The sequence below is a fragment of the Giraffa tippelskirchi genome, chromosome 2 (assembly GCF_054371585.1).
Source record: "Giraffa tippelskirchi isolate mGirTip1 chromosome 2, T2T-mGirTip1v1.2.pri, whole genome shotgun sequence".
NCBI lineage: Eukaryota > Metazoa > Chordata > Mammalia > Artiodactyla > Giraffidae > Giraffa > Giraffa tippelskirchi.
In genome coordinates, this window is record NC_137276.1 from 17,691,735 (window position 1) to 17,717,805 (window position 26,071).

General features: G+C 45.3%; 1 long non-coding RNA gene across 1 annotated transcript in view; it reads left to right on the forward strand.

Moving 5' to 3' along the window:
* The window catches only part of LOC145525630 (uncharacterized), a 32,507-nt gene extending 15,991 nt beyond the window's left edge, over positions 1 to 16,516 (forward strand). Inside the window, exon 4 of the long non-coding RNA XR_014068334.1 lies at positions 15,415 to 16,516. This is a non-coding gene — a long non-coding RNA (uncharacterized LOC145525630). The remainder of the gene's footprint in view (positions 1 to 15,414) is intronic.
* Positions 16,517 to 26,071: the final 9,555 nt, after the last annotated feature.

Consider the following 26,071-nt stretch of genomic DNA (forward strand, 5'->3'; position numbering starts at 1 on the left):
CTGGCCACGACCTGATGCAAAGAGCCAACTCATTGGAAAAGACCCTGATGCTGGGAAAGATTGAAGGTCAAAGGAGAAGGCGGCAGAGGATGAGATGGTTAGATAGCATCACCAACTCAATAGACATATTTGAGCAAACTCCGGGAGATAGTGGAGGACAGGGAAGCCTGACGTGCTATAGTCCTGGGGTTGCAAAGAGTCTGACATGAGTAAGAGATTGAACAACAACTACACTGTTCCCCTAGCTGCACAGATCAAAGGAGAGTGAAGGGAGGTAGCCTATACCTCTTGCCATGTTAAAACCCCTTCTGCAAGGTTATAAATGAGTGTCCCCTGCCTCTGCTAGAACAACTCAGGTGACATTAGTCTTGTTGGCCATGGGAGCCCATTTTCCACAAAGCTATTTTGAATCTCCATAAAAAAACACTGGCTAGACGTTTCTTAAAAGCCTTTGTGGTAACTTACCTGAGCCAACACTCACTGCATTGAGCAGGATGCAGGGAGGGTCATCATATTGACATACAGCTTTTTCTACCTCAAGAGCCTTGAAACTACATTTGGAATGGTACTGAAGAATACGAACATATATAACATTTAGCACATACCATGTACATGCACTATATTAAACACTGGACCCATCTTGTGTCATTTAATCTTCACAACCCTAGGAGATAGGCACTCCTATCTCCCATTATTCCCAATTTACAGACAGGGAAACAATGCTCAGAGAGGTTAAGTAACTTGCCCCAAGACACACAGCTAGCTCATGGGTAGTTCAAGTCCAGTTCTGCCCCTACTTCCTAACTCCCTCACCCTAACTTTGTCCTGTTTTTAGTCTGAACATCTCAGAAGCCAGGCCTGGATCTCCATAGGTGTCAGAAGGAAGATTCCAGAGCCAAAGTGGATGTTTCCGCAGAGCTGTGGGCATGCGATTAATTTGCAAGGCAGTTCCGTGCCCTCCCCTCCCAGTGCTGGGCTCGCTAATGAACTAAATCTGAGAGCACAGAGGCCAGGATGCTGAAGAGCCGGCTAGGCCCAAGTTCGGCCTGGGGAGCCCCACCGCTGCCCCCACCGGCATGCTGTGTAAACGATTTCACACTCTGGCAGCCCAATCAATTGGATGTTTCCCTGTTTAAAAATCACTGGGTTAAAATATTTCCCTGTCTATAGTCAGGGCATGTTCTTGGCCTGTCAGGGGGCCTTTGAAAGGGGCTGGTTTTGTATTTAAGAATAAAGCATTGCTATCAAAAAATTTTAACGTCTTCTCCAGCATTTGAGAGATGACACTCTCCTTGGGATCTCCTGAAAGAGATGCCTCTGAGGGGATTTAGAGACGTCCCAGGGAGGAGGCTTCCTAGGTGACACTAGTGGTGGGCAGGAGATGTAAGAGATGCGGGTTCGATCCCTCGGTTGGGAGGATCCCCTGGAAAAGAGCATGGCAACCCACTCTAGTATTCTTGCCTGTAGAATCCCATGAACAAAGGAGCCTGGTGGGCTACAGTCATGGAGTCACAAAGAGTCGGACATGACTGAAGCGACTTAGCATGCACGCACAGGGAGGAGGCAGTTTGTGTCTCAGGCTCTTGGCTGCAGAGAGGCAAGAGTGGGCTGGAGTTGATGTCAGAGCCCCGGAGCCATGCCTGGTACTCAGAAACGTGGATGGCGAGCAGAGAGCAGGGCCCTTGGGCTCCAAGGTCCCCATGGAACAGGAAGCTGAGCTGGGGAAGGCTGTGTGGCCAGCCTTCCAGAGGACCTGTAGGTGTGCTTAGTGGGTGCAGGGAGCAGAGATGCTGCTTCTCTTTTGCTCTGGGACCTAAATGCCCCCCAGGGCTTCCTACCTGCCTTAGAAAATTATTTGTCAGGTCCTGACACAAGGATACAGCATGAACTCCAAGGAAACACCAGAATTTCAGTGGCTTGGAACTTAGGGCTGGTTGGACATGTTTGAGGCAGGGGCATTGTTTTTATCCAGGGCATATATTAGGGTGCGGGTCATGGTGGAGAGGTCTGACAGAATGTGGTCCACTGGAGAAGGGAGTGGTAAACCACTTCAGTATTCTTGCCTTGAGAACCCCATGAACAGTATGAAAAAGCAAAAAGATAGGACACTGAAAGATGAACTCCCCAGGTTGGTAGGTGCCCAATATGCTACTGGAGATCAGTGGAAAATAACTCCAGAAAGAATGATGGGATGGAGCCAAAGCAAAAACGATACCCAGTTGTGAATGTGAATGGTAACGGAAGCAAGTCTGATGCTGTAAAGAGCAACATTGCATAGGAACTTGCAATGTTAAGTCCATGAATCAAGGCAAATTGGAAGTGATCACACAGGAGATGGCAAGAGTGAACGTCGACCTTCTAGGAATCAGCAAACTAAGATGGACTGGAATGGGTGAATTTAACTCAGATGACCATTACATCTACTACTGTGGGCAGGAATCCCTTAGAAGAAATGGAGTAGCCATCATGGTCAACAAAAGAGTCCGAAATGCAGTACTTGGATGCAATCTCAAAAATGACAGAATGATCTCTGTTTGTTTCCAAGGCAAACCATTCAATATCATGGTAATCCAAGTCTATGCCCTGACCAATAATGCTAAAGAAGCTGAACTTGAACAGTTCTATGAAGACTACAAGACCCTTTAGAACTAACACACAAAAAAGATGTCCCTTTCCTTATAGGGGACTGGAATGCAAAAGTAGGAAGTCAGGAAACACCTGGAGTAACAGGCAAATTTGGCCTTGGAGTACAGAATGAAGCAGGGCAAAGGCTAATAGAGTTTTGTCAAGAGAATGCACTGGTCATAGCAAACACCTTCTTCCAACAACACAAGAGAAGACTCTACACGTGGACATCACCAGATGGTCAACACCGAAATCAGACTGATTATATTCTTTGCAGCCAAATATGGAGAAGCTCTATACAGTCAGCAAAAACAAGACCAGGAGCAGATTGTGGCTCAGATCATGAACTCCTTATTGCCAAATTCAGACTGAAATTGAAGAAAGTAGGGAAAACCACTAGACCATTCAGGTATGACCTAAACCAAATCCTTTATGATTATACAGTGGAAGTGACAAATAGATTTAAGGGACTAGATCTGATAGACAGAGTGCCTGATGAACTATGGACAGAAGTTTGTGACATTGTACAGGAGACAGGGATCAAGACCATCCCCATGGAAAAGACATGCAAAAGAGCAAAATGGCTGTCTGAGGAGGCCTTACAAATAGCTGTGAAAAGAAGAGAAGTGAAAAGCAAAGGAGAAAAGGAAAGATATTCCCATCTGAATGCAGAGTTCCAAAGAAGAGCAAGGAGAGATAAGAAAGACTTTCTCAGCGATCAATGCAAAAAAATAGAGGACAACAATAGAATGGGAAGGACTAGAGATCTCTTCAAAAAATTAGAGATATCAAGGGAACATTTCATGCAAAGATGGGCTCAATAAAGGACAGAAATGGTAGAGACCTAACAGAAGCAGAAGATACTAAGAAGAGGTGGCAAGAATACACAGAAGAACTGTACAAAAAAGATCTTCATGACCCAGATAATCACGATGGTGTGATCACTCACCTAGAGCCAGACATCCTGGAATGTGAAGTCAAGTGGGCCTTAGGAAGCATCACTACGAACAAAGCTAGTGGAGGTGATGGAATTCCAGTTGAGCTATTTCAAATTCTGAAAGATGATGCTGTGAAAGTGCTGCACTCAATATGGCAGCAAATATGGAAAACTCAGCAGTGGCCACAGGACTGGAAAAGGTCAGTTTTCATTCCAATCCCAAAGAAAGGCAATGCCAAAGAATGCTCAAACTACCGCACAATTGCACTCATCTCACACACTAGTAAAGTAATTCTCAAAATTCTCCAAGCCAGGCTTCAGCAATACGTGAACCGTGAACTTCCAGATGTTCAAGCTGGATTTAGAAAAGGCAGAGAAACCAGAGATCAAATTGCCAACATCCGCTGGATCATTGAAAAATCAAGAGAGTACCAGAAAAACATCTATTTCTGCTTTACTGACTATGCCAAAGCCTTTGACTGTGTGGATCACAATAAACTGTGGAAAATTCTGAAAGAGATGGGAATACCAGACCATCTGACCTGTCTCTTGAGAAACCTGTATGCAGGTCAGGAAGCAGGTCAGTTAGAACTGGACATGGAACAACAGACTGGTTGCAAATAGGAAAAGGAGTATGTCAAGGCTGTATATTGTCACCCTGCTTATTTAGCTTGTAAGCAGAGTACATCATGAGAAATGCTGGGCTGGATGAAGCACAAGCTGGAATCAAGATTGCCGGGAGAAATATCAATAACTTCAGATATGCGGATGACATCACCCTTACGGCAGAAAGTGAAGAAGAGCTAGAGAGCCTCTTGAAGAAAGTGAAAGTGGAGAGTGAAAAAGTTGGCTTAAAGCTCAACATTCAGAAAACTAAGATCATGGCATCCAGTCCCATCACTTCATGGCAGATAGATGGGGAAACAGTGGATACAGTGTCAGACTTTATTTTCTTGGGTTCCAAAATCACTTCAGATGGTGACTGCAGCCATGAAATTAAAAGACGCTTACTCCTTGGAAGGAAAGTTACGACCAACCTAGATAGCATATTTAAAAGCAGAGACATTACTTTGTCAACAAAGGTCCGTCTAGTCAAGGCTATGGTTTTTCCAGTAGTCATGTATGGATGTGAGAGTTGGACGGTGAAGAAAGCTGAGCGCCAAAGAATTGATGCTTTTGAACTGTGTTGTTGGAGAAGACTCTTGAGAGTCCCTCGCACTGCAAGAAGATACAACCAGTCCATCCTAAAGGAGATCAGTCCTGGGTGTTCATTGGAAGGACTGATGTTGAGGCTGAAACTGCAATCCTTTGGCCACCTCATGCGAAGAGTTGACTCACTGGAAAAGACCCTGATGCTGGGAAGGATTGAGGGCAGGAGGAGAAGGGGATGACAGAGGATGAGAAGGCTGGATGGCATCACCGACTCAATGGAGATGGGTTTGGGTAGACTCCAGGAGTTGGTGATGGATAGGGAGGCCTGGCGTGCTGCTATTCATGGGGTCGCAAAGAGTCAGACACAACTGAGCGACTGAACTGAACTGAACTGAACTGATATTAGGGTAAAGGTAGCTAGGCTGGATATAGCCTTGGGTTTACCAGGACCACCAGGAGTCAGCTCCTCCCTGAAGCATCTTCTCCGTGGCCCTGGATGGGGCTGGGCTCGATGAGGCTGTTCCTGCCAGATTGTCATCTCTTAGTGAGGAAAGCAGGGAAGAAGAGAGAGAGGAAGAGAGAGGTATCTGGAGAAATCCATGGTATTTCTGGATATACTATCCTCATGGGAAGGCAGAGGCTAACCCACCTGTGTGTAGCTGGAAAAAGCAATTCAGGCAAATAGCCAGTCAGTTAATGGGGAAGACCCAGACCGAGTCAAAATACTTGTTTTTCTGATAGTCTAATCAATGCAGTCAAGGTGATTGATGCACTCTCCCTAAAGGGCTAAGGAAAGCAACACCCTATGTGATATCTGTGTTTCTGGAAGCCTCCCCCAGCCATTGTCTGCAGGGGAAGCATGGCATTTCCTCCACATTGAAAACAAAGGCAGTTACTTTTTTTTAAGACTACACTACAAAGTAGAAAAGAGAGTGGTAGAAGCTGTCAGAGTCCCTGCCCACCTCTGCTCCTCAGACTCTCCCTAGTCCAGGAGAGAAACTCCTGGAACCACTCCAGCCCTCTGCATGCTCAGCACAGTTAATTCTCTGATTACGGGTCTCACACAGTGATCTGAACCTCAAATAAGAGTTTCTGATCTTAAAGTCAGTCATTGAATTGACTGTAATCTTTATTAAGAGGAAAATTAGTAGTAATTTCATATTTCAATAGAGATTTTTGATGAAGAAAACATGACTCATAATGGGTTGACAAGATGGCAAAATGTAATAAAAAGGGAAAACTTCAACTACTCACAGTGAATTTTCCAAATGAACAGCTCATACATTTGCATGAAAAATAAAAATGTAACAACTCACAGATGAATAATCATAAGTAAGTAAATGAGAGGGAAAGTAGGTGAATTTTCCATGTCCCAAAGAAGGTGGATGCTGTGTTGGCACGGGGCAGGGCTGTATGTACTCCTACAAAATTGAACAAATGAGACAACTATCTGTGTGCTAAATCCCATTCCCCCCAATATTCAGATAATTGTAGCCACAAAGTGTATTGCCCTAAACAGGGGAGAGGGCTTGATTCTTTTTCTTTTTATTGGCATATAATTGCTTTGCAATGTTGCATTAGTTTCTGCTGTACAAGGGAATCAGCTATATGTATATGTATGTTCCCTCCCTCTTGAATCTCCCTCCCACCCATCTATGTCACCACAGAGCACAGAGCTGAGCTCCCTGTTCTATACAGCAGGTTCCCACTAGCTATTTGTTTTACACGTGGTAGTGTACACATGTCAATCGTAATCTCCCAGTTTGTCCCATCCTCCCCGCCCCCCTCCCCCTGTTCAAGTGTCTGTTCTCTCCAGCTGCATCTCTATTCCTGAGGGCTTGGTTCTTGTGGGATGGTAACCTGCCAGCAGCTGCCTGACCTGCAGTTACCCCTACCTGGCAGAACAATGAGCCGGGACCCCTCCCCCGCAGTCTGCTGGCAGGGTGGGAGTGGGGTAGAGGGGGCTTAGGAGGTTATTGACATGCCTGCCTTCAGCGCACTGGGGAATCTCTTCGAGATTTCTGATGCCTCCTATCCAAAGATCGTTAGCTGAGTCTTCAGGTGCATTCAATATTTTCAACTTACGAGAGCAAGAAGAGCCAATTCCATGCCTGGCATCTTTTCACGTGGAAGCCTTTCCAATGCATAGCTGCACGAAATATGCTCATCCCAGCCAGGGCACGCCCCACAGCATGAAAAAATGGAGCCTGTGAAGCCTGCTTAACATCTGAAACTTGGTCTGCTTGGACCTTGGTCTGCCTGGGGAGGGAGCGCTGTGCTGAGACGGGGGCAGTGGTGTGTCCCCAAGGAGGAGGCCCCTCGCAGAGGCCCTGCAGCACGCCTGCTGCATGTGCGGTGTTGTGAAGACCTGGAGCCCCATGCTGGGCAGAAGGTTCATTCTGTCTGGTGACACTGAGCAATAGCCGTGTCCATTGAGCACTTGAGGACACCAAGCTGCCACCTGTCCTGACCCTGACGCGGTCCTCCACGGTATGACTGCTGCTCTGCCCTGAGCCCACGGCCCTGTGTGCAGCTCTGGGCCTGTTTCCCCACCTGTCAGACATGTTTAGATGAAATGATTTTCAAGGCAACCCCAGCATGCATTTCCCTTCTGGCCAACCATACTGATTCCATAGGGCTGGGCTGTAACAAATGACCACAATCTGGGTGACTTCAAACAACAGAAATGCTTTCTGGAAGCCAGAAGTCCAAAATCAACAGGTCAGCATGGCCATGCTCCCTCTGAAGGCTCCAGGGGGAGAATCCCCCCTTGCCATTCCTGGGGAATGGCTGGTGGTGGCCGCAGGAGTCCTTGGCATTGCTTGGCCTGCAGCTGCATCCCTCTAGACTCCACTTCTCTTCTCACGTCTTCCTCTCTCTGTGTTAATGTCTCTCTCCAGACCTTCTCTTTTTACAAGGATACCAGTCATTGGGTTAGGATCCCCAATTCCAATATGACCTCATCATCCCTTGATGATATCTGCAAAGACCCCATTTCCAAATAAGGTGACAGTCAGAGTTAACAACAATATGTTTAGGAATGTATCAGTGGCTCTAATGGTAAAGAATCCCCCTGCAAAGCAGGAGACCCTAGTTCAATCCTGGGTCGGGAAGATCCCCTGGAGGAAGGCACGGCAACCCACTCCAGTATTTTTGCCTGGAGAATCCCATGGACAAAGGAGCCTAGGGAGCTACAGTCCATGAGGTCACAAATAGTTGGACATGACTGAGCAACTAACACACTTTCATGAAACTCAGGATAGATGCTGTACATTTCCCTTCCATTGCACTGATCTGTGGATTTTGAAGCAGAAATCAGCATTTGTGTTGGCTTCCAGGGGACCACAAGCAATGTTAAGCAGACGCACTTTGTCTTCTAGGCCAAGGAGAAAAGTTAAGCCACGTCTACAGAGATTCAGACTTCTGTGCCCCAAATGGAGAGTAACTTTTACAAAACGCCCCTCACCTTTTTTTCAAGAATCTTCTTCAGACTTTCTAGAATCTGCTCTACAAGATGACTTGAGTTTGCATAGCTACAACTAGGGGAGAGAAGCATCTAGTGGCCCAGGGCACTCTGTTACCAGTCCTGTTTTACCTTTTTTTAACTTTTTATTTTATATTGGAGTATAACCAATTAAAACTGTTGTGATAGTTTTAGGTGGACGATGAAGGACTCGGCCACACATATATATGTATCCATTCTCCCCAAACTCCCCTCCCATCCAGACTTCCACATAACACTGAGCAGAGTTCCCTATGCTATACAGTAGGATCTTGTTGGTTATCCATTTTAAATACAGCAGTGTGTTCATGTCAATCTCAAACTCCCTAACTATCCCTTCCCCCCGACTCTCCCTCCTTGGCAACCATAAGTTCGTTCTCTAAGTCTGTGAGTCTGCTTCTGTTTTGTAGATAAACTCATTTGTATCTTTTCTTTTTAGATTCGGCATGTAACGGATGTCGTATGGTAGCTCCCCTTCTCTGACTTCACTCAATTTGGCAATCTCTAGGTCCATCCATGTTAGTGCAAATGGCATTATGTCATTATTTTTAGTGGCTAATAGTCCATTATATATATATATATGTACCACACCTTCTTGATCCATTCATGTTGATGGATATTTAGGTTGCTTCCATGTCTTGACTATTGTAAATAGTGCAGCTATGAACACTGAGGTGCACATATCCTTTTGGACCATGTTTTTTTCTGACTTTGCTTCACTCTAGCTGTGTAACCTTGAGCACATTACTTCATCCCATAAACTGAGGAAGGATGAAGATAACATAGCACTTGCCTCATAGGGTTATAGTGAGGATCAAATGAGTTCATAAACAATAAATGCTCTTGTTGTTTTGCCTGGAACTCAGTAAGGGTTAGATAAAGTTTAATGGTTGTCATTAGCAGACATACACGTTACCCGGTGTGGGGCAGCATGGAGATGCCAAATCCCATGCTGGGCAGAAGATTCTATTTGTCTCTGCTGGTCAGGGAAGGTGCACTGTTGGGTCTAGGGGTGTAGATTAGTAGATTTCTGCAAAGTTGCAAAGTCGGATTAATGTTATGACCCAACGACACATCTTAGAGATTGGGCAGGATCTGCTGCCAATAAGAATGAGAATGCTTAGTGACATCTAATGATCCCCTATTGTGTGTCACAGCTGGGACCAAGCATTTTACATTCCTCATCTTCGTACATGATGAACCTAAAAATGTAGGTCCTATTTATGTCCCCATTTGACAGATGAGGAAATTGAGGCCCAGAGCACTTCAGTAACTTGTGCAGGTTACACAGAGCCCCTGTGGCACCAGGCTTCAAACCCAGGCAAAACTAACCCTAAACTCCTAAGTTCTACTGCCGTGAAAGCCCCATCCCAGGATCGTCTCTTGAAGAAAATCTGGGTCTGGAGTGGAACAATTCTCCCCTTGGCCTCAGGAAATAAGCTGATCACATGGGGAGCATGGGATCCATGGCAGGACACATACACCTGAAGGAGGAAAGGCCCTTGCCCAGGCCTGGTGAGCTCAGCTCAACCCCAGCTGGTGCTGTTCTCCAACCTCTGGGTTCACAGGCCCCTGCTTCCTCTCTTCCACTCTTCACACCCAGGGAGGAACCACAGTCATTTCCAGACCCTCCTCACATTGCGGCCTCAGGAGCACCTGGCAGCCAACAACAACAACAACAAAAAGCGCATGCACACACACACACACACACAAAGGAGAGTGAGAGCTCAAGCCAGGTTTCTCCTCGTTCCCAGGCAGAATCATGCAGGGGTGTAAGCAGAGCCACCGGGGTCACTGCTGATGGCCAGGTCCCCTGGGGCCTCGGGCCTCGCTACCCTCAGCTGCTCGCTCGGTGTACCACCACCAGCACTGCTGGAGCTAACAGCTTGAGTGCCAATCAGGGCTGTACACTGTCAGTGCCACTGGGCGGTCACCCTTCTCTATGTGGGTCGCTGTAGAACTGGGCTCTGCGGGGAGGGGGCTGGCAGGATACTGTTTCCCCACCCTCGCCCCCACCCCACCCAGAGAAACCAGCGCTTCTGACTGCCCACCCTCCCCTGTCCCACCAAGCTCACACATCCTCTTCTTCCTGCCTGGCTGAAAAGGCTTGGACTTAACCTCTCTGCATCCTCAGGGTCTCACCAGGCAGGAAGTCTGTGACCAGAACAGCAGGGAAGTGCATCTTCCATCAAGAGTCTGGACTCCTGCCCAGCTTGTTGACTGTTTTCCTGCTGACGGGGCAAGTTATGAAGCCTTCCCCAAACGTCAGTTTCCTCATCTGTTAAATGGGTATAATGTCATCCTCATCGTGAGATGCAAAAGAATTCAGAGTGGCCCTAAAGCACACAAAGCCCATCACAGAAACGGATATAATTTTCATTGTTCTCATTATGAGGGGAGGGGCTTCCTGGGTGGCACTAGTGATAAAGAACCCACCCGCCAATGCAAGAGACATAAGAGACTTGGGCTTGATCCCTTGGTTGGGCTCATCCCCTGGAGGAGGTCACGGCAACCCACTCCAGTATTCTTGCCTGGAGAATTCCATGGACAGAGGAGCCTGGTGGGCTATAATCCATAGGATCGCAAAGAGTCGGATACAACTGAAGCAACTTAGCACACATGCATGCATTATAAAGGGGAATAAATGTCTGTGAACTTGAAAACAGCACTTAGCTGTAATTTTGGGGAGGGGAATGGAAAACATGATTGGCCAAAGGATTCATGGGTGAAGAATGGTTTCCCATGACTTTTGCCTTCCTAGTTTTTGCTTTGCAGAAATGGGGAGACTATGACAGAGAATCCAGACCCAGAAAGGGAGCTGGAGATGATGTGGGTTAGAAGGGAACGAGAAACAAAGCCTGACTGGTGTTGGGTGCTGAACTAGAAACTTAGATGCTGTTTATTAGGTCCTCCCCTTGCCCAGCAGAGCAGGTAAGGTTTCTCCCATTTTGCAGAAGAGGAAGCTGAAGTTTGACGATCATAGGAGACGTGCCCCAAGTCTCTTAGTTGACTAAGGGGTTGTGTTGAGATTTGAACTCAGCTCTGGCCAAACTTCTGAACGTGAATGGGAGTTTCAATCGTGAGATGGACACAAAGCTGGTTGGGAGGAAAGCTACCTCCCTGACCTAAACATCAACAAAGACTGGAACTGGAAAGTATCTTCATCAGTGAGTCCTATTCTCTGTTTGCAGATGAGGAAATCAGGCTCAGAGAGGTTGAGTAACTTGCCCAGGGACACACAGACGAGGACCAGAGCTCCCATCTACATCCTCGTGCTGAGTCGCGTCAAAATGGCCTCCGAACTCTTACAGCTCAGAAACACAGACCTGGATTCAGAAGAGAAAGCGATCTTTAAAACATACAGGAAGAAAGTTCCAGGGGTCTCTTGGTGAGAAGTTCGGGTGAACCATCTTTTCCAGGCTTCTTTTTCAACCTGCGTCAGGGGGCATGCCTTCTGGGAAAGCTCCACCCTCCCTCTGCTCTCAGCCGATATCGCGGCCCGTGCTGACGATGAATATCGTTTCCTCAGCTCGGTCCTTCTGAGAAGAAAGGATCAAACATATCACTTCCAGGATTTGTGAACTATTGTCAAAAGGGTAATATGCCCCGGAAAATGTAATTTTTCAAGGAATATTTGTGTTTTGAAAATATTCCTTGTGTCAAGAGGCCACATCGTTTGAAAGAACCTTCTCGCCAATCCTGACAGGATCTTGGTGGCTGTTGTCTAGAGCCATGCTCAAGGAAAGGGACTGGGTTAAAGGCTCCTTATTAAGCTAACCTGACAGCCTCATCCCAGTCTACTTTGTTGTTGTTTAGCCGCTCAGTCGTGTCTGACTCTTTTCTGACGCCGTGGACTGTAGCCCTCCAGGTTCCTCTGTCCATGGGATTTTGCAGGCAAGAATACTGGAATGGGTTGCCATTTCCTCCTGCAGGGGATCTTCATAACCCAGGGACTGGACTTGCATCTCCTGCGTCTTCTGCTTTGGCAGGCAGATTCTTTACCACTGTGCCACCTGGGAAGCCCCCTGGTCTGCTTAGGTGCCTTCAATTCGAATCGTAATTGAATTATAATCATTATTATCATAAAGACAATGATATTCTTCACAACTATATTTACTGAACACTGATTTACATGTCAGGTATTGTATTAAGTATGTTACATGATTTCATCTTTCACGTGCACCCTCCACACTCTCCCTGATGCCAAATAGGATGAGAAAATTGAGGATCTGAGAGGTCAAGTCACTTGCCTGAGAAAACAGAACTTTAGGAGCCAGGTTTTGAACCTGAGATATGTGCCTTTGAGCTGTACCCTTCACCATGAAGCTACTGATGAAAAAAGATCTCATAGATCCTTAGAACTCGGATGTAAGCATATCCACCTATTTTCCTGTCTCTCACCAGTCACGTTTTTCAATCAGATATGGCCAGTTCTCTGTTCTTAGCCAGGAGCTCTAGCCTCTTAGAAAACCTTCAGGGATCCAGTCGGGAAACATCTCCACCCACGGACTATCTAAGTAGGAGGCAGGCACTGTCCAGTGCTTCAGGGACCCAAGGAAGAAGAAGACGATGTTCTGGTTTCAAGGATCCCGTTGTCTGCGGGGTGAGGGAAGCCAGAAACAGGCAAACAATGGCCCCAGATGAGAGCAGAACAAAGGGTGGCAGGACAGAAAGGGGAGTAGCCCCCCGAGGATACGGCACTGAAGCTGGAACTCTAGGAGATGTGAAGGAGGACAGGGAGTTTGCCAGACACGGAGGGAGGCGCAGGGAAGAGCATTTCACGCTGAAGACGTGGCATGTACAGTGGTACCGAGGCAGGAGAGGACGGGGCAGGTCTGAAAACAATGAGAAGAGCACCCTGGCGCTCAGGCATCGCCTGACCTGTGGTTGCATTCAGAGCCCCCGCCCAGGGCTGTCCTACATTTTCACCTCTCTTGTTCCTAATCCCCTTCTTTGATTCCAGGGCATCTCTAGTTGTGACAGGCAGCTGACTCTTCCAGAGATTTGGATGGGTGTGTCTCCTTGACTGTTGACTCAACAGGATTCTGACTCATGGCATCTCTTGGCTTATCTGCTACTGGGTCCTAAACTTTGGCGGGCCAAGATGGCTTTTCAACCTAGCTTAGGATCTCTGCTCCCCAATACCGTGCTGGGCATGCAGAAGGTACTTAAAAAGTAATGGCGGTGAAGAAGACCTGTCCCTCCTGGTGTCTGCTTGGTCCTCTGTGGTCGGTGCCCACAGAGGTGTGCAGAGCACACTCAGCACCATCCCCCAGGCTGAGAGCTCCAGAACTCTGCCACCAGAGCCCATGGCAGTCAGGGTGCTCCCCACTGCCCTCCCTCACCTATCCTCTCCTTTGTCTCGTAGCCTTAAAGATGTACTCTCTGCAGCCCAGGCTTTCTGAGCCGACATCTCCTAGCTGGAAAGAGAAGGCCACTCTACCACCTGGTAGGCCATGGTGGGGTTTGTTGTGAGGGGTCTGGAGCCCTTGACATGGTACATAGTGTTTTAGTGTTTAGTAAGTAAGTAAGTAAGTGTTAGTTGCCCAGTCATGTCCGACTCTTTGCAACTCCATGGACTGCAGCCCACCAGGATCTGCATCCATGAGATTTTCCAGGCAAGGATACTGGAGTGTGTTTAGTGTTTTAGTATTGTTACAGAAGTAGTTCAGTATTGAGATTAAGGGGTCAGATTCTGGAAGCTAGACTCGATGTTGTTGTTCAGTCACTAAGTTATGTCTTTATAAAAAGGAAGCTGGAAAGCAACCTAGATGTCCATCAGCCAGCAGACAAATGGATAAGGAAGCTGTGGTACATATACACAGTGGAATATTACTCAGCAATTAAAAAGAATACATTTGAATCAGTTCTATTGAGATGGATGAAACTGGAGCCCATTATACAGAGTGAAGTAGGCCAGAAAGAAAAACACTAATACAGTATACTAACGCATATATATGGAATTTGAAAGATGGTAACGATAACCCTATATGCGAGACAGAATAAGAGACACAGATGCATAGAATAGTCTTAAGGACTCTGAGGGAGAAGGTGAGCGTGGGACGTTCTGAGAGAATGGCATTGAAACATGTATATTATCATATGTGAAACAGAACACCATTCCAGGTTCGATGCATGAGACAAATGCTCAGGGCTGGGGCAATGGGATGACCCAGAGGGATGGGATGGGGAGGGAGGTGGGAGGGGGGTTCAGGATGGGGAACACATGTAAACCCATGGCTGATTCATGTCAATGTATGGCAAAAACCACTACAATATTGTAAAGTAATTAACCCCCAACTAAAATAAATAAATTTATTTAAAAAAAAAAAAAAAAAGGAAGCTAGACTACCTGGGTGCAAATCCTGACTTCACTACTAGCTTTTGAAGTATTGATTGTGTTCTGTAATAAGATAGGCTGAAGTCCTAATGTCCAGGACTTTAGAAGGTGATCTTATTTGGAAACAAAGTCCTTCAGATGTATTTAGTTAAGATGTCGTTAAGGCAGTCCCCAGCCCAATATTTCCTGACATCCAAAGAGGAAAATGACACAGAGAGACGCACATGGAGAAGAATGCCAAGTGACAACAGAGGCAGAAGGGGAAGTTATTCAGTTGCAAACCAATAAATGCCAAAAATTGTCAGCAACACTGGTAGTTGAGAGAAAAGCATGAGACAGATTCTCTCTTAAAGCTTTTGAGACAGCCTGGCCCTGCCACCAACACTTTGATTATGGACTTCTAGCCTCCAGGACTGGAAAAGAATAACTTCCTGTTGTTTTAAATCCCTTGGTTGTATTTTGTTACGGAAGCCCTAGGAAACTCATACACTAAATAGAGCAGTGGCCAAGTTAACTAAACTTTCTGTGCCTCAATGTTTGCATTTGGTGATAATAAGTATCGATAGTGTCTGCCTTCAAGGGTTGTTCAGAGATGGAAGCTATCAGCACAGTGCCTGGCACACAGTAGGTGTTTAGTAAAGATTGCCATTCTTCCTCCCAATTTGTTTATTTATTTACTACGGAGAGGGACCGTGGCTTTCATTTGATTTTCAAATAGGCTATGTCAAAAAAAAAGGGTTAAGAAGCATTGCCTTAGGTCTTTCCTCCCAGGTGATGGCAGCAGAGCCCGGGGCTCCTTCCCCTTCCTCCAGTACCCTCCACCCCGTAATTTGTGCATGGTGTCTTGTCTTCCCACAGAGGAAAGATGCTGGAATCCCTGTGAGCCTCGTCTGTACCTGAGTGACGCTCCTCTACATGGTCATACGTGTTGCCTCCCTCTCTGCTGCCAGCCACTTCAAGAGACGAGCTAAGTCATCTCCACTTTGCAGGTGAAGAAACCAAAGAATGGTTCTCTTGCTCCCTCCTGCCAGATGACCTCCATCACCCACCTACTAGGTATGCATCTCAGGAGACCACAAACCTTCACTAATTTGACCAGGGGGTCAGTTGAGAACCCCAGAATCACAAGATCGTGGGGATGAGTCTTCAACAAAGGTCACAGCCTGGCCACAGAGAGGAGGTAACTCTGTTAAACACAGAGTCATAAGGGTTCAGGAGACAGAATTGAAATGGAATCATCCCCTGGCTTTTCATGTGATAATGGAAAGTGTTGTCATCATTCATCTAGTTACAGACTGTTCCCGCTGATTCCTGCTGTGCCCACTTCTCCCTTTCCATCCCCAGCCATTCAGCAAATGAGGCCAATGAATGGGTAAGTTCTGTGCTAGGAGAAGAGAGACACCATGTCACCCAGGGCATTTCCTTTTTGGCTTCTGCTGCTAGAAATGTCCAGCCTAAGTCATTGCCCAAGCCTGAACATCTACTCGTTTGTGTGCCTCAGAGCGATGACTCCTTTTCTCACTTCCATGAGATAATCTTGGCTTCCTTTTACTTGGCCGAGCACAGTCCTTTCGTACATGAGCAACTTCCTCAAGCCATCCAGGAAAAAGATTGGAATAAACCCTAGATGCACATTATGAAACAGACTCCAAGACAAAGTCTCCAAGACATTGGCAGGAAATGGGTTGTCCCAGATGGCAAAGACACACCTTGGGGAGATGGATGGAATGAGGGAAACAATATAAAAACGGGTCTCTCTGCCAAGTGGTGATGCCTTCATCCCAAAGTGTGGATGGGCATGTGCCAACATAGGCCATCTCTCCATGTGTGGAGCTTGGTGAGAAAGGGTGAGTCTTTCTCTAAACTGGTTCAATTCTTTTGCCTGATTTTGTGGATTGGTTCAGTTCTCCAAGAGTCAAGATTTTTTTTTCCAACATTTTATTAAAAACAACAACCTTTCTATTGTCTTAATGATCTGAGTGAGTAAAGAACCAAGCTGGTCAGGTATACTTACACACATACCGGTGTCCATGCATGCAGATCAGAATGGATCGGAATGAAGATGTGATTGAATTTTTTTAAATATTGGCAAGAATACTGTCTTGTTTCTGGGATGGAAGAAGGGATTTAAGTATTTGGACTCCTGATACAAAGAGCTGACAGGTTGGAAAAGACCCTGATGCTGGGAAAGATTGAGGGCAGGAGGAGAAGGGGGTGACAGAGGATGAGATGGCGGGATGGCATCACTGACTCAATGGACATGTGTTTGAGCAAACTCCAGGAGATAGTGAAGGCAGGGAAAGCTGGGGTACTGCAGTCCATTGGGTCACAAAGAGTCAGACACGACTGAGCGGCTGAACAACAACAGCAACATCCAACCTGGTTTGAAGTCACAGAGTATGTGCCTCTCATTGTCCTGGACCTGCCCCACCTGTGTTGATTTGGCTCCAGTAGTGACCAGTCTAGGGTTTGGATTCTGATAGTTTGGGCACCTTTCCTAGGAAAAAAAGTCTGAAGAAGAGATGTTTCAAAGGGTGGTATTTCTGCTCCATCTCAGATATAACTTTCCTGGCTATTTCAACATTTCCTTTTCAGATCTGAGATAAGATATCAGATGTGAAAACAGACCACCATCCCCATCTGGAGAGCATGTTGGTATTAGTGCTGTCCTCGTGGTGGTAGGAGAAGGGATCGCAGAGACCTCAGCCAGCTTTCCCGGATGGCCCAGGATTGGGGCAGCCACACCCAGAGCAGACCATGTGGTGAATAAAGAGGACAGCAGGGATGTGGGGATGCAAGGATGCCGGGTGGGCTCCTGCACCTCTGAGGACGGACAGGGGGAGTGTGCTGAGATTTGGCTTGGCAGGCAGACACGTGCAGACCGTAGTCTCTCACATGGATCTCATAAAAGGCAGGAAATTCCCTGGAAACTGTGGACCCTTTTCTTAGCGTGGCTCAGCAAATACCTCCCAACCCAAGGGTTGGGTTGTGGGTCTTTCTTTCCAGCTATGGTTTAAGTGTTTATGTCCCCCTAAAGGGATTCCCAGGTGGTGCAGTGGTAAAGAATTTGCCTGCCAATGCAGGAGACACAAGAGACATAGATTTGATCCCTGGGTTGGGAAGATCCCCTGGAATAGGAAATGACAAACTGCTCCAGTGTTCTTGCCTGGAGAATCCCATGGATAGAGAAGTACCCCTTAAAGTCACATGTTGGAATCTTAACCCCAGAAGGTGATAGAATGAGGAGCTGTGACCTTTGGAGGTGCTTAAGTCAGGAGGGTAGAACCTCGTGAATGGGATTAGTGGTTTATAAGAGAGACTCCAGAGGGATCCTTCAGCGCCTTCTGCCCTGTGAGGACATGGCAAGAAGTCTACAAACCCAAAGAGGACTTTACCCACCACAGTGGCTCTGATCTCAGACTTCCAGCCTCCAGGCCTGAGAGCAATACATTTTTGTTGTCCCCACATCCCTCAGTCTGTGGTATTTTGTTCCAGCAGGCTGAATAGACTAAGACATTTACCATGATAACCTGCCAAGCTCTCACTTCACACTGCGGGCTGGACACCCATTCAGAGCGTGGGTTCCTCCAACAACCTTCACATATACCTGGAACATAGCAGCAAAAGCCAAGAACATTTGCAATATATTTTGAGGCGTCTAAAGGACAGGCTTCCATCCACCAGCTCTCCCATGTCTGGAGGACTCAACAGCTGTACCAGAAACACTAACTGCGCAATGAATCCACCACCCCATTCAAAGAGCAGACTCCCCAGAGCCAAAATCAAAAAGGGCCGGACATCAATCATTCCCCAAATGGGATGTTTCACTCTCCCCGAAATACATTCTGTATGTTCAGAAATAGAGTGAAGTTGATTATTTCTTCTTGAGGACCCAGTGGCCACAGCCACTTCCCCACAGCTCCATTGCCAGCCTCCCCAAATTGACTGTCTAAATATTTATCAGAGCATAACATGAGGTCAGCTTGAGTTCATCGGTTTTTCTGATTATCCCCGGCATTTGATGTGAGAAGGAAGTGCTGCAAACACTGTAAATATTTACAGATGACTCGGATCAGAGAGTCTAGCTTTGACTCCAAACAGCTCACCCCACAACCCTCCCACAGGCAAGCCAGGCACCAGTGCACATACGTAGAGAAAAAACCCCACGGGGATAGGCAGGCGCTGGCACTGCCACCAGGGACCACTGCTCCTAGAAGGCACAGCTCAACAGAGGTGCTGGAGCTTTGTGTTTCCATAATGGAAGCACTTTTAATTATTCATAAACGTGAGGGTTTCACACTATTTATAGTATTAAAGTTAATCATTTATTTAGCACCGTTTCTCCAAAAGAGTTCAAGATAACCTTTATCATGCTCATTAAACAGTAACTTGTAATAATTAGTACTTGTTCCTTTTCTATCTTCCTGGCTGGACCATAGATGTCTCAAGGGCAGGGCCGGCATCTGACTGGTTTGCTGCTTTATCCTGTGCTTAGAACACAGCCTTTTACATAGTAGGTGCTTAACGCATATTTATAGATGGACCACATCAACTTAGATTTTTGCCTTTCATTTGACTTTCAAAGAGGCACCAGGAAGATGTTATTTTGAGCTTTAAACTCAACTACATTAAGCTCCTAAATCTGAGATAGTACCCTAAGTTTCCCCAAACGGTTGACTTTGGGGTCTTCTAAAGAGTCCCAAGCAGAGAGTTACGAGGCCCCGTGCCCTTTCTGCCACTAACCAGCTGTGTGACTTTAAACAAGCACTTACTTAGACCACTGATCAAGAGTCATTTTCTTGGGGTCTTTGGGTCCCCTAGAGATCCACAGGTGGACGGCAGGGGCTATAAACCCCTGAAGTTGTATGTATAGGTGTGCATGACCCAGATGTAGAGGACTGTCTTGTGAACACAGCGGGGAAGAAGAGGGTGGGACCAACTGAGACAGTAGCATTGACATATATACACAACCACGGGTAAAATAGGTAGCTAGTGGGAAGCTGATATATAACACAGGAAACCCAGCCTGGAACTCTGTGATGACCTAGATGGTGGGATGGGTGTGGGGAGTGAGAGGGAGGCTCAAAAGGGAGGATGGATATACATATATATATATATATATGGCTGATTCAGGCTGTTGTATGGCAGAAACCAACACAACATTGTAAAGCAATTATCCTCCAATTAAAAAGTTTTAAAAAGGTGCATGATACAAATGGGTACTTACATTGGGTGGGAGAAAGTCCACAGCTTCAATAAGATTCTCTAAGGACTCCATAATTCAAATAAAAGTAAGCACCATTTCCTGTCTTCTTAATGTTTGTGGACTGTGGTGAGACAAATCATATCGGGCTGACTTAACATATCAATCAAGGTTTCCTGTACCATATACCCCCCACTCCTAGCCCTGGACACCCCCTCCAGCCTACACCCCTGCCTGGGGTTTGTTCTTACCCCAGTCTAGTAGACCATCCTCCTATCCCCACCCCATACTTCCAAATCAACAAGAAGTGACTTTGCTGGCCAAAACAGAAGACTGCACATTGGCTCATCACCATTGACACTTCCAGCTCTGTGGTCAATGACTCCTGTGCTCAGTCTTACCCTTTCTCATCTTTAACAAAGTGTATATGACATTGTACAAACCTTTTTGCCACATCCTAGAACAATACTTTCTTCTATCTGGACCTGCATGCCCTGCTGGCTTTGTGCAATGTTTTTGTGAAATGAAACACGAGTGTCTCTTTAGGATTAAGAGGCTAGGGAGTCCTGGTTCTATTACCTCCTTCTGTGGAGTGCAGCCATAAATAGAGTCAAGTCTGGGTCCTAGTAGCCCAGAATTTTAGCCAAGAAGTATGTAGGGGTGGGGGTGGGGGGAAGGAAGTACTTAATCTCATTATTAGAAGCTTCTAGTAACTGTGTACAGTATCAATTTGGTGAAGACAGTGTATGTCTTGACCCTTCTGCCTGTCGTTCAATCATTAGCACACTTCCCTTCAAGTCCAAGACTCATTTTCAAGGCCCATTTGAAAAGACAATGGTGTTACTAGAGGCGGTGGGGTTTGGGATTGATGTTGTGTTTTTAAGGTTATTAGCTAACACCTTAAGTAAGTTGTCACTTTAGCAAGTCCAGGGAAATCTGCTACTCATAAGAAGGTGAGTCATTTGAACTGTGCACATTCTTATTTTCTCATCTTTAAAATGAAATCACTGGACTATATTTAGCAAAGAGGTTTAAACTCCAGTATATCTCTGACAAAATGTGGTCCACTGGAGAAGGGAATGGCAAACCACTTCAGTATTCTTGCCCTGAGAACCCCATGAACTGTATGAAAAGGCAAAAAGATAGGACACTGAAAGATGAACTCTCCAGGTCAGTTGGTAGGTGCCCGATATGCTACTGGAGATCCGTGGAGAAATAACTCCAGGAAGAATGAAGAGATGGAGCCAAAGCAAAAAACAACACCCAGTTGTGGATGTGACTGGTGATGGAAGTAAAGTCTGATGCTGTAAAGAGCAGTATTGCATAGGAACCTGGAATGTTAGGTCCATGAATCAAGGCAAATTAGAAGTGGTCAAATAGGAGATGGCCAGAATGAACATCGACGTTTTAGGAATCAGCAAACTAAAATGGACTAGAATGGGTGAATTTAACTCAGATGACCATTATATCTACTACTGTGGGCAAGAATCCCTTAGAAGAAATGGAGTAGCCATCATGGTCAACAAAAGAGTCTGAAATGCAGTATTTGGATGCAAACTCAAAAATGACAGAATGATCTCCGTTCATTTTCAAGGCAAACCACTCAATATCACAGTAATCCAAGTCTATGCCCCTACCAGGAATGCTGAAAAAGCTGAAGTTGAATGGTTCTATGAAGACCTACAAGACCTTCTAGAACTAACACCCCAAAAAGATGTCCTTTTCCTTATAGGGGACTGGAATGCAAAAGTAGGAAGTCAAGAAATACCTGGAGCAACAGGCAAATTTGGCCTTGGAGTAGAGAATGAAGCAGGGCAAAAGCTAACAGAGTTTTGCCAAGAGAACACACTGGTCATAGCAAACACCCTCTTCCAACAACACAAGAGAAGACTCTACACATGGACATCACCAGATGGTCAAAAGTGAAATCAGATTGATTATATTCTTTGCAGCCAAGGATGGAGAAGCTCTATACAGTCAGCAAAAACAAGACTAGAAGCTGACTGTGGCTCAGATCATGAACTGCTTATTGCCAAATTCAGACTTAAACTGAAGAAAGTAGGGAAAATCTCTAGACCATTCACCATACCATTTAGATATGACCTAAAAATCAAATCCCTTATGATTATACAGTGAAAGTGAGAAATAGATTCAAGGGGTTAGATCTGATAGAGTGCCTGAAGAACTATGGATGGAGGTTCGTGACATCGTACAGGAGGCAGAGATCAAGACCATCCCCAAGAAAAAGAAATACAAAAAGGCAAAATGGTTGTCTGAGGAGGCCTTACAAATAGGTGTGAAAAGGAGAGAAGTGAAAGGCAAAGGAGAAAAAGAAAGATATACCCATTTGAATGCAGAGTTCCAAAGAAGAGCAAGGAGAGATAAGAAAGACTTCCTCAGTGATCAATGCAAAGAAATAGAGGAAAACAATAGAATGGGAAAGACTAGAGATCTCTTCAAGAAAATCAGAGATACCAAGGGAACATTTCATGCAATAATGGGCACAAAAAAGGACAGAAACAGTGTGGACCTAACAGAAGCAGAAGATATTAAGAAGAGGTGGCAAGAATACACAGAAGAACTATACAAAAATGATCTTCATGACCCAGATAACCACAGTGGTGTGATCACTCACCTAGAACCAGACATCTGGGATGTGAAGTCAAATGGGCTTTAGGAAGCATCACTACGAACAAAGCTAGTAGAGGTGATGGAATTCCAGTTGAGCTACTTCAAATCCTAAAAGATGATGATGTGAAAGTGTTGCACTCAATATGTCAGCAAATTTGGAAAATTCAGCAGTGGCCAGAGGACTGGAAAAGGTCAGTTTTCATTCCAATCCCAAAGAAAGGCAATGCCAAAGAATGTTCAAACTACCACACAATTGTACTCATCTCACACGCTAACAAAGTAATGCTCAAAATTCTCCAAGCCAGGCTTCAACAGTACATGAACCATGAACTTGCAGATGTTCAAGCTGGATTTAGAAAAGGCAGAGGAGCCAGAGATCAAATTGCCAACATCTGTTGAATCATTGAAAAAGCAAGAAAGTTCCAGAAAAACACTACTTCTGCTTTATTGACTATGCCAAAGACTTTGACTGTGGATCATAACAAACTGGAAAATTTTTAAAGAGATGGGAATACCAGACTGCCTGACCTGCCTCCTGAGACATCTGTATGCAGGTCAAGAAGCAGCAGTTAGAACTGGCCATGGAGCAACAGACTGGTTCCAAATTAGGAAAGGAGCACATCAAGGCTGTATATCACCACCCTGCTTATTTAACTTATATGCAAAGTACATCATGAGAAATCATCATGAGAAATGCTGGACTGGATGAAGTACAAGCTGGAATCAAGATTGCTGGGAGAAATATCAATAACCTCAGATAGGCAGATGACACCACCCTTATTGCAGAAAGTGAAGAAGAACTAAAGAGCCTCTTGATAAAAGTGAAAGAGGAGAGTAAAAATGTTGGCTTAAAGCTCAACATTCAGAAAACTAAGATCATGGCATCTGGTCCCATCACTTCATGGCAAATAGATGGGGAAACAATGGAAACAGTGAAAAACTTTATTTTGGGGGGCTCCAAAATCACTCCAGATGGTGACTGCAGCCATGAAATTAATAGATGCTTGCTCCTTGGAAGAAAAAGCTATGACCAACCTAGACAGCATATTGAAAAGCAGAGACATTACTTTGCCAACAAATGTCCATATAGTCCAAACCATGGTTTTTCCAGTAGTCATGTATGGATGTGAGAGTTGGACTATAAAGAAAACTGAGCACCGAAGAATTGATGCTTTTGAACTGTGGTGTTGGAAAAGATTCTTGAGAGTCCCTTGGACAGCAAGGAGATCCAACCAACCCATCCTAAAGGAAATCATTCCTGAATATTCATTGGAAGGACTGATGCTGAAGCTGAAACTCCAATACTTTGACTCCAATACTTTGGCCACCTGATGCCAAGAGCTGACTCATTTGAAAAGACCCTGATGCTGGGAAAGATTGAAGGTGGGAGGAGAAGGGGACAACAGAGGATGAGATCATCGGATGGCATCACCAACTCAATGGAGATGAGTTTGAGTAAGCTCCAGGAGTTGGTGATGGACAGGGAGGCCTGGCGTGCTGCAGTCCATGGGGTCACAAAGAGTCGGACACAACTGAGTGACTGAACTTAACTGAATATCTCTGGTTGCTTAGACCCATGCTTCTCAAACTTTATTGTGTATACAGTTCATCTAAGGATCTCATTAAATGCATATTTCAGCTCAATAGTCCTGGGGTGGGATTTGAGATTCCAAATTTCTTTCAAACTTCCAGGTGATGCTGATGCTGTTGGTCCATGGTGCATGCCTTGGGAGCAAGGTTCTAAACTTCTGTGTTGGAAACATTTGGAGAATAGTCTGGACCCATGAGGAAAGAACAGCAGGACTGAATAGTGATGCCTGCTAAAGAAATAAAGGAAATGTTAAATGGCTGTGAAAAGACAATACTCAGACAAGATGGTTCTTAAAGAATCTTCCAAGTCCAACACAGGCATTCTCGAAGTTGGTCTCCTAGCCAGCAGGATTAGCATCACCTAGGAATTTGTTAGAGGTCCAAGTTCTTGGACTGCAACCCACACCCACAGAGTCAGAAGTAGGTTCCAGAAATCTGAAGTTAACCATGGAATTTAATGGAATTTTGTTAAGCCTCATCTGGCCCAATTCCCACTCTTCAGATGATTCTGGTGCATACTCAGATTGTGAGCACCTTTGATCCAACATCCAAGTCATCTATAAAATTGATGATTATCAGCTGAGGTCAGGAATGAGCACAGGTTCTTCATGAGAGATGGGCTGGGGGGCGGGGGGCAGTCCCAAGGGTGAAAGGAGTCCAGGTAATAGAATTGGGTTGAAACCAAATACTCTTCCTTTTGTACCCTTTTATTCAACTGTGGAACTCTGAAAAAAAATCATTAAATATTAAGAGTGTTTTTCAGCCTTCTTTGGTCTTGCTCAGTGAAATTCATCTTCTGACCTGCATAATATGTATCTGGCTCATGTTTTTAAAACTTATCAGAATTGTAGCATGATCTACTTGTCATTCCCATAGCCTTGGGTATGGGTCAAAAGAGACATGAACAAAATTCCATTTTGTTCATAGCCGGTACATGTGCTGAGTCTTGAACTTGACCAACTGTTCTTTCTTGGTTGGACTATTTCTGTATTGCTGAGAAATTTTAAATAGCAGACCCCAGAGAAAGTGGGATGCTAAAATCTCGGGGTCAGAGTAAAGTCTTAGCCCAAGGGAGGTTAACAGTGATAGCCAACTGCCAGTGTCTCCTTCACAAGAAAGGAAAAATCATCTCTACATCAGAAAGTGGGAAAAGACTCTCTCCTACCCCATCTCCACAACTGTAGGAACAGTACAAGAATCAGGCAAAACAGCACCCAGGTGTGGAACAGATTATGGTGCACAGCTGGAGGCAAAGAAGTTACAACTCTATCCAATTACACCAATTTAATTGGGTGTTAAAAAACTTAGACCCCAACAGTAGTTCCTTGGCCAGACGGCAGTCTGTAATGGGAAGAAGCAGCATCTCTCTTTGCTAGGAGTTGTGATTTGGGGCACGTTGCTTCGCATGCCCCAAGGTGGGCATCATCTTAACTTTGAGGATGAACTTGATGTCAGGTTTGGGTGTTGAAGACTTCAAATCTCTTCTTCAGTGTTCATGAGAGCACAGGGTGAAGAAGAGTCCCGCAAATTCTTTCAGTCCATGGACTACTAGGAAGAGCCCTGTATTCAGGCTCTCCCATTTATGTCTTACAAGTCTAAAACCAACCCTCTAAATATGGAAGAACTTGGACACTAACTGAATGTCCAGCGCCAGAAGAAAGGTTGAGAGGCTTATGTTGCATCAGTCTCATGGCAATAATTGCAGCCAGTATAAATATTCATGAACAATTTCTAACACCATGAGGAAATGCTTATGATATAATGCTAAATCAAAGATGTAGGATACAAAATTATCATATGTATGTTCTCATTAACATCCAAAAGGCACAGAAAAGTAACCACAGTTTAAAAGTGATTTCCTTTTAATGGTAGATTGATAGGTAATGGCTTTTATTCCTCTAGTTTTACTGTATTTTCTAAAATTCCTACAACTTCATGTATAATTTTCATACGTAGAAACAAAACCTATTCAACTAAAAACATTCACTCCATTTTTATCTGACTGGTCTGTTCTCTGTACCTGGCTTGAACTTTTTTTTTTTTGCAAATCTTCTGTTACAAATCATTCCCTTCCCTGGCATACTCTGCTTG